The sequence below is a fragment of the Tupaia chinensis genome, unplaced genomic scaffold (genome assembly GCF_000334495.1).
Source record: "Tupaia chinensis unplaced genomic scaffold, TupChi_1.0 Scaffold000493_1, whole genome shotgun sequence".
Lineage (NCBI taxonomy): Eukaryota > Metazoa > Chordata > Mammalia > Scandentia > Tupaiidae > Tupaia > Tupaia belangeri.
In genome coordinates this window covers 1,546,820-1,554,769 of record NW_006160005.1, presented here as the reverse complement: position 1 = coordinate 1,554,769, position 7,950 = coordinate 1,546,820, and the positions used below count along the sequence as shown (strand labels likewise).

At 44.1% G+C, this 7,950-nt stretch overlaps 1 protein-coding gene across 1 annotated transcript in view; it reads left to right on the top strand.

The window, feature by feature from the left end:
- Nucleotides 1-7,950, top strand: part of STX8 (syntaxin 8) — a 376,642-nt gene that overhangs the window by 71,199 nt on the left and 297,493 nt on the right. The gene's annotated exons all lie outside the window — the stretch shown is intronic.

The window sequence follows — 7,950 nt, the reverse complement described above, 5'->3', positions numbered from 1 at the left end:
TGGTGACTATGTGGGAGCCCAGCGACATAGCCATTACACTAACTGCTGGTCCCATGGTAGGTTAGTTTTTTATTTCCTACCTACCTTTGGGTTTTGTTTAGTTGCCAATGGGGCACATGCACTAACTGGTGGCAGAGGTGGGGGAGAGGGAAAGTGAGAAATCACTCCTCGGGGTGGACAGCCATGCTGCAGTCCCTTTTCTTTCATCTCGTCTCAGGATCTGGGGCACACATGCATACAAGTCTGGCATGTTTTTCAAGCTACTGGGTCCAGGGCTCAAACTGTGGTCAGCCATGTGGGAGTCTAGTGCCTTAACCACCATGCCACCTGCTGGCCCTAACTGTGTTTTTTTAATTTATTTTTAAAAATTGTTTATTTAATTTTATTATTATTATTTTCTTTTAAATTTGCTATAGGGAGGGACCAGCAGATGGCATAATAGCTACATCATTGGACTCCCATGTAGTCCACCATGGTTCGAGTCCTGGACCTGGTGGCTTAAACTCATGCCGGGCACATGTATATGCGTGCCCAAGATCCTGAGAGGAGAATGGAGGAGAAGGGATTGCGGCGTGGCCATCCTCTTGGGAGGTGATTTCTCGCTTTCTATCTCTCTGTCTCTCTCTGTCTTTCTGGCAAGCGCACGTGCCCTATAGCAAAAACCTCTAAAAAAAATAATAAATTTGCTATAGGACATATGTGCTCACAAGAGAGAGACAGAGAGAGAGAAGGAAAGTGAGAAAGCAAGACACCAGGTTCAGGGACTCAGACTTCAGCTGGTCAGCCCTCTAACCCCCACTCCACCTGCTGGCCCCCTTTGTGTTTTAAATGTAATATCCCCTCTGCTTTGCTAGCAAACTGTTTTTCAAGGATAAACACACAAATGGAAGTAATCTTTACACAAAACCCTTATTAGCCTGCCTCAAGAATCTTGGCGATGTGCTGAGGTTGCAATGGTTTTGCTTCATTGCCAAGTTCTGCACGAGATAAAAATAAAGAACCATGGGAGGTCATTTCCAACTTAGTTTTGCTCATGGAATCTGTTAGCCTCTCTGTACTTTAGTTGACCTTTAGAAACACTATGAAAGTCATCCTAAAATAACCGAGACTTGAGGGCAATGAATGCCTTCCTGGCCCAGCCTAGAAGCGAGAGCTCCCCCCAACCACTTAGCCTCTCTTGGCTTCCGTTCACCTTCCTCTGTAATTTGAGGCATGATTGGGCAGTAGGCAGAATGTGGGTGGGGTGATGACATCACTTGGTCACCTCAAAAATCTCTGAGAAACAAAACCAAGTTAACTTTTTAGTAATTCAGACCTAGAGAGGAATGAAGTATTGTTCCACCTTTACACAGGAGGTCTGTGTTGATGGGATTTCTTAATTAGTTCTCTCTTGTCTTACCATTATTCTAGCAGGAAGTTGTATGTTAGTCTCAGAGTCCTGTGTTGTCAGGTCTCTAAATATTGTCATGTGAAAGGTGAGTAGGGAGGGTGGGTAGTCAGACTCCAGTTTACACTGAGACTTTTTTTTTAAGAGAGTTTTGCTATTGGGTTATGCACTCACCAGAAAGAGACAGAGACAGACAGAAAGTGAGAAATCACACTACAGGGGGATGGTTATGCCACAGTCCCTTTTCCTCCATTCTCTTTCTGGGATCTTGGGCACACACACACTTGCACCGGATGTGAGTTTTAAGCTACCAGGTCCGGGACTTGAACCACAGTTGGCCATGTGGAAGTCTAACAATATAACCACTACACCATCTGTTGGTCCTGGACTGAGAAATCTTTTTTTTTTTTTTTGGGGGGGGGGAGATTTTTGCTTATAGGGCGTGTGCGCTCACCAGAAAGACGGAGAGAGACAGACAGAAAGTGAGAAATCGCCCCCCAGGGGGGATAGCCATGCCACAATCCCTTCTCCTCCATTCTCCTCTCGGGATCTTGGGCACGCACACACATGTGCCCAGTGTGAGTTTAAGCCACTGGATGGACTCAAACTGTGGTAGACTACATGGGAGTTCAGCAACATAGCCATTTCACTAACTGCTGGTCCCTGGACTGAGAACTCTTAATAGCTAATCTTGAACACTCACAATTAGAATTTTTTAAAAGATATTCTTTCTTGTAGCTGTCACCTACCCTGGAAGTATTCTCCTACAATCTTAAGACAAAGATAGGGGCCAACAGATGGTATTGTGATCAAGATTCTGGACTCCCACTCTTATGGCTGACTGTGGTTTGTGTCCTGGACCTGGTGACTTGAAACTCACATCAGGCATGTGTTCGTGTGTGCTCAAAATCCTGACAGGAGGATGGAGGAGAAGGGATTGATGTGTGCCCATGCTCCTTGGGCAGGAGTGATTTCTCACTTTCTCTCTCTCTCTCTCTCTCTCTCTCTCTCCTCTCTCTCTCTCCTCTCTCTCTCTCTCTCTCTCCAGCGAGTGCACACACCCTATGGCAAAACCTTAAAAAATAAAAACAAAAACATTTATTCTTAGAACTTGCTCCTTGCTTCCTAACATAGTGATTAACTTCTGTATCTAGATTAACCTAGTCTTTTCCTATTGTTCTAGTTCCCATGATCCAGGGAGCACTCCTTCTATATGTTAAATGTGAGAAGTTCCATTGCATCAACCACTTTTTCTCCTACCCAAACTCATAGGACTATCTAGAACTGTCCAGAAGCTTTTCTGTTCAGCAGAAACTAAGCAGGTTTTTAAGAACTTCATGGAAAATACACAGTATGAAAAAGTTATGCACAGATTTAATGTTTTGTGTATCTAAATAAGGTCATATTTTAATTCTCTTTTTTCATGAACTTTTTGCGGTCCTCTAGTATTTCTTTCCTCTTTAAACCTAGAGGGTCCTCTGGCTGTTTGAATGGCAAGTGCTCCACGTGGAAGTGCTCGATTTAAACACGGTAGTGCTCAGTGCCGCCAGCTGGGTTTGGATCTGGGACAGAAGCACGGGAAAGGAAGACTGTCTCAGCCCTTGTGGTCCCTGTCATGTGCTCAGTCAGGACTGCTGTTGCAGCTCTTAGGAATGTCCCTCTGTTTCAGTTCTTTTTTAAAAAATCGGCAATTGTTTGCAGTGGGAAAATTTTAAAGTAGAGTAAGGTAGAGACTCCGTTTTACCCATCACCCAGCTTCAGCAATGAGCAGCTCTTAGCCAATATGGTTTTATCTGATGTCTGTCCCCTTATTCATCCTACCCATTTCCTGGAAAGAACAAAAAAGCCCAAAAACCAAAAAAAAAAAAACCCTTTCTTTCATTCTTTCATGAGAGAGAGGGAAAGACAGACGGTGAGCGAGCGAGCTGGGGTCAGACAGGCACTCGCGGTGTAGTCCACCGTCGTCAGCCAGCTTCACATCACGGGCGTGTACATTTCCATGTGTGTTTAGGAGGCTTCTGGACTCAAACTCGGAACCTTCCCATGTGGGTCTGCCTGGTGGAGAGTGCTGTGTCACTGCTACACCACCACCTGGCCCCTCCCCTGAATTATTTTTGAAGTAAATCCCAGACATATAATTTTATCTGAATATTTCAGAATGTATCCCTGAAATATGTTTATAAAAGACAGGGCCAGGTTTTTTTGTGGGTTTTTTTTGGGGGGGTTTTGGGCGGGGGAACAAAGCTAGAGGCACGGTGCCATTTATCAGTCCTAACAAACTAACAGCAATCCCATAAGATGATCAAATATCCAGTCAGTATTCAGATTTCTCTGATCGTCCCATGATGTTTTCTTCTAGATTGTTCTGTTCAGGATCTGAATGTGGCTCATACATGGCACCTAGTTGATAGGTTCCTTAGGCTTCTATTTTTCTTTTAAAGAAGAGTTTATTATGATGATGATTTTATTTTAATTTGCTATAGGGTTCATATACTCACCAGAGAGAGAGAGAGAGACAGGAAGAAAGCAAACCATCAGGTCCAGCACTCAAACCATGATCGGCCAGGTGGTAGTCCAGCGCCTTAACCACCACGCCACCTGCTGGTCCTCAAGTCCCTTAGGTTTCTTTAACATGCAGGCTCCTTTTCCAACCTGTGCTCTCTCCTAGTTTTTTTCTTTGCCATTTCTTTGTTGAAGAAGCAAGGCCATTTGCCCTGTGGTTTCTCACTAGCTGGAATTTGCTGTTTATATCCTAGTATATTGTTTGTGTATTCCCCTGGCCCAGGAGTTTTCCTTAAATTGGTAGTAAGATTTAGTGTTTTGATCAAAGTCAACTTTGTTACTTTTGGAAAGTATATATGATGACCACTCTCCCTTTATTTTTAAATAAAAGTATCTGTTCCAATGAACAGATAGTCTTCCTACAACTACATGATAACTTAGTTAGAAGTTGATTCTTGGGAACCAGCAGTTAGCGTAATGGCTATGTCGCTGGACTCCCACGTGGTTGACCGCAGTTCGCATCCCAGACCCGGTGGCTTAAAACTCACGCCGGGCGCGTGTGCGTGCGTGCCCAAGATCCCGAGAGGAGAATGAGGAGAAGGGATTGCGGTGTGACCATCTGCCCTGGGGGCTGTTTTCTCGCTTTCTGTCTCTCTGTCTCTCTCTGTCTGTCTGGTGAGCGCATGCACCCTATAGCAAAAACCTCTCCAAAAAAAAAAAGAAGATGATTCTTTGCATGCGTAAAAATAGGATACTAAACACCTCATTGTTCCAATAAGATTGCAAAAAAATGATTGTACTTGTTTTTTGTTGTTACTCGGATAAATTAGCACAAATGTAATGAGTTCAAATGTACATTTATTATCTTCCAGTTCTGAAGGTCAAAAATTCAACTGAGGTCTCACAGGCTCACTGTTGGAAGGGCTGGCTGCCTTTCTAGAGGTTCCTGGGGAGCCTTTTCCAGCTTCTAGAGGCATCCCACATTCTCGGCTCCTGATCCCCTTCTTCCTTCTTCAGAGCCAACATATCGCATCTTTTTTTTGACCCTTTTCACCTCTCCCTCTGACAACTGCTAGAAATGGTTCTCTTACATTGGGCTTCCCTGGATAATCTGGACTAATCTCCCATCTCAGATTCCTTGACCTTCTTCACACCTGCGAAGTCCTTTTTGCCATGAAAGGTAACATATTCACAGGTTCCAGGGACATCTGTGTGTGTCGAGAGGGAGCATTATTCTACCTGCGACAGTGATCATCCATGTTTAAAAACTCAGACCGCTGAAGAATTGAAGAATTTTATTAGAGTACGAAATGGCCTAGCATGATATTATAATGACTTGGAGAGTGTGCAGGTGGGCTAGTGCAGGGTAGAGGAGGGTAGTGAGCTATCATTAGGACACTGCGGTAGCTTTGCAGGTAATGACTGTCTGCATGGTTCTTGATTATATTTTTGTGGGTAACAGCATTTTATTTTGGTTATTATCTCTAAATTGGCCATTCCAGTACCCTTTAAAAATGCTGCTTTAGGGGACTGGCCCTGTGTTAAGGGAGCTGGATCCCGCATGGCCAACCACGGTTTGAGTCCTGGCTCTGGTGGCTTGAATGTATGTGCATACCTCAAATCCCAACGGGATAGAGAAATGGAGAAGGGGTTGTGGCTTGACCACACCCCGTTGGTGGGGTGCTTTCTTCCGCTCCCTCTGTCCCTCTCTCGGTCTTTCTCTGTCTCTGTCTCTCTCTCTCTGGAGATTATATGCCTTCCAGCAGTTAAAAAAAAGGAAAGAAAGAACTTCTGCTTTAAGACTTAGAGAAGTTCAGAGTACTGATGTGGTCATTATTACCTACACAGCATTTTGATTTTCTGGACCTTCTGTGTCTTTGGATTTATGAAACGAAAACTTAATAGCACTTAAACTTGGTAAGGGGGTGCTAAGGCTTTGCAGACATTATTTGAGTAGAGTGGAATTTTATCCCTCTTTCTGTTGTGCATTAGAGAAATGGCCTTTAGGTAGTTGAGTCAGACAGTGTGTCAAGTTTGAAAGAAAAAAAAAATCGAGTGCTAACATTGTCGTGTGGGTTTGGACATCCTGCAAAGTGCTCGGAGGTCTGAATTCAAGTCCAGTCTGCTCCACATGTTAGCTGCTGTGTTTGGGTGTGTTTCTTAAACAGGGCACATCGGATTCCTCATCCACGTTAAGGAAAGAACAGCACCTCCACCGACGGGTATTCCGAAGATGAAATGAATCGCTACAAGTAAAGCGCTTAGAACAGACGTGGACTAGGAGCTGTCAATATTGCGAGCGGTCCCTATCATTTTTAAATTGTATTTATCATTATTTTATTTTATTTTTTTAGTTTGCTACAGGGCTTATGCACTCACCAGAGAGAATAATAGACAAGGGGAGGGGGCAGGAAGTGAGAAAGCAAACCATCAGGTCCAGCACTCAAACCATGATCGGCCAGGTGGTAGTCCAGCGCCTTAACCACCACGCCACCTGCTGGTCCTCAAGTCCCTTAGGTTTCTTTAACATGCAGGCTCCTTTTCCAACCTGTGCTCTCTCCTAGTTTTTTTCTTTGCCATTTCTTTGTTGAAGAAGCAAGGCCATTTGCCCTGTGGTTTCTCACTAGCTGGAATTTGCTGTTTATATCCTAGTATATTGTTTGTGTATTCCCCTGGCCCAGGAGTTTTCCTTAAATTGGTAGTAAGATTTAGTGTTTTGATCAAAGTCAACTTTGTTACTTTTGGAAAGTATATATGATGACCACTCTCCCTTTATTTTTAAATAAAAGTATCTGTTCCAATGAACAGATAGTCTTCCTACAACTACATGATAACTTAGTTAGAAGTTGATTCTTGGGAACCAGCAGTTAGCGTAATGGCTATGTCGCTGGACTCCCACGTGGTTGACCGCAGTTCGCATCCCAGACCCGGTGGCTTAAAACTCACGCCGGGCGCGTGTGCGTGCGTGCCCAAGATCCCGAGAGGAGAATGAGGAGAAGGGATTGCGGTGTGACCATCTGCCCTGGGGGCTGATTTCTCGCTTTCTGTCTCTCTGTCTCTCTCTGTCTGTCTGGTGAGCGCATGCACCCTATAGCAAAAACCTCTCCAAAAAAAAAAAGAAGATGATTCTTTGCATGCGTAAAAATAGGATACTAAACACCTCATTGTTCCAATAAGATTGCAAAAAAATGATTGTACTTGTTTTTTGTTGTTACTCGGATAAATTAGCACAAATGTAATGAGTTCAAATGTACATTTATTATCTTCCAGTTCTGAAGGTCAAAAATTCAACTGAGGTCTCACAGGCTCACTGTTGGAAGGGCTGGCTGCCTTTCTAGAGGTTCCTGGGGAGCCTTTTCCAGCTTCTAGAGGCATCCCACATTCTCGGCTCCTGATCCCCTTCTTCCTTCTTCAGAGCCAACATATCGCATCTTTTTTTTGACCCTTTTCACCTCTCCCTCTGACAACTGCTAGAAATGGTTCTCTTACATTGGGCTTCCCTGGATAATCTGGACTAATCTCCCATCTCAGATTCCTTGACCTTCTTCACACCTGCGAAGTCCTTTTTGCCATGAAAGGTAACATATTCACAGGTTCCAGGGACATCTGTGTGTGTCGAGAGGGAGCATTATTCTACCTGCGACAGTGATCATCCATGTTTAAAAACTCAGACCGCTGAAGAATTGAAGAATTTTATTAGAGTATGAAATGGCCTAGCATGATATTATAATGACTTGGAGAGTGTGCAGGTGGGCTAGTGCAGGGTAGAGGAGGGTAGTGAGCTATCGTTAGGACACTGCCGTAGCTTTGCAGGTAATGACTGTCTGCATGGTTCTTGATTATATTTTTGTGGGTAACAGCATTTTATTTTGGTTATTATCTCTAAATTGGCCATTCCAGTACCCTTTAAAAATGCTGCTTTAGGGGACTGGCCCTGTGTTAAGGGAGCTGGATCCCGCATGGCCAACCACGGTTTGAGTCCTGGCTCTGGTGGCTTGAATGTATGTGCATACCTCAAATCCCAACGGGATAGAGAAATGGAGAAGGGGTTGTGGCTTTTC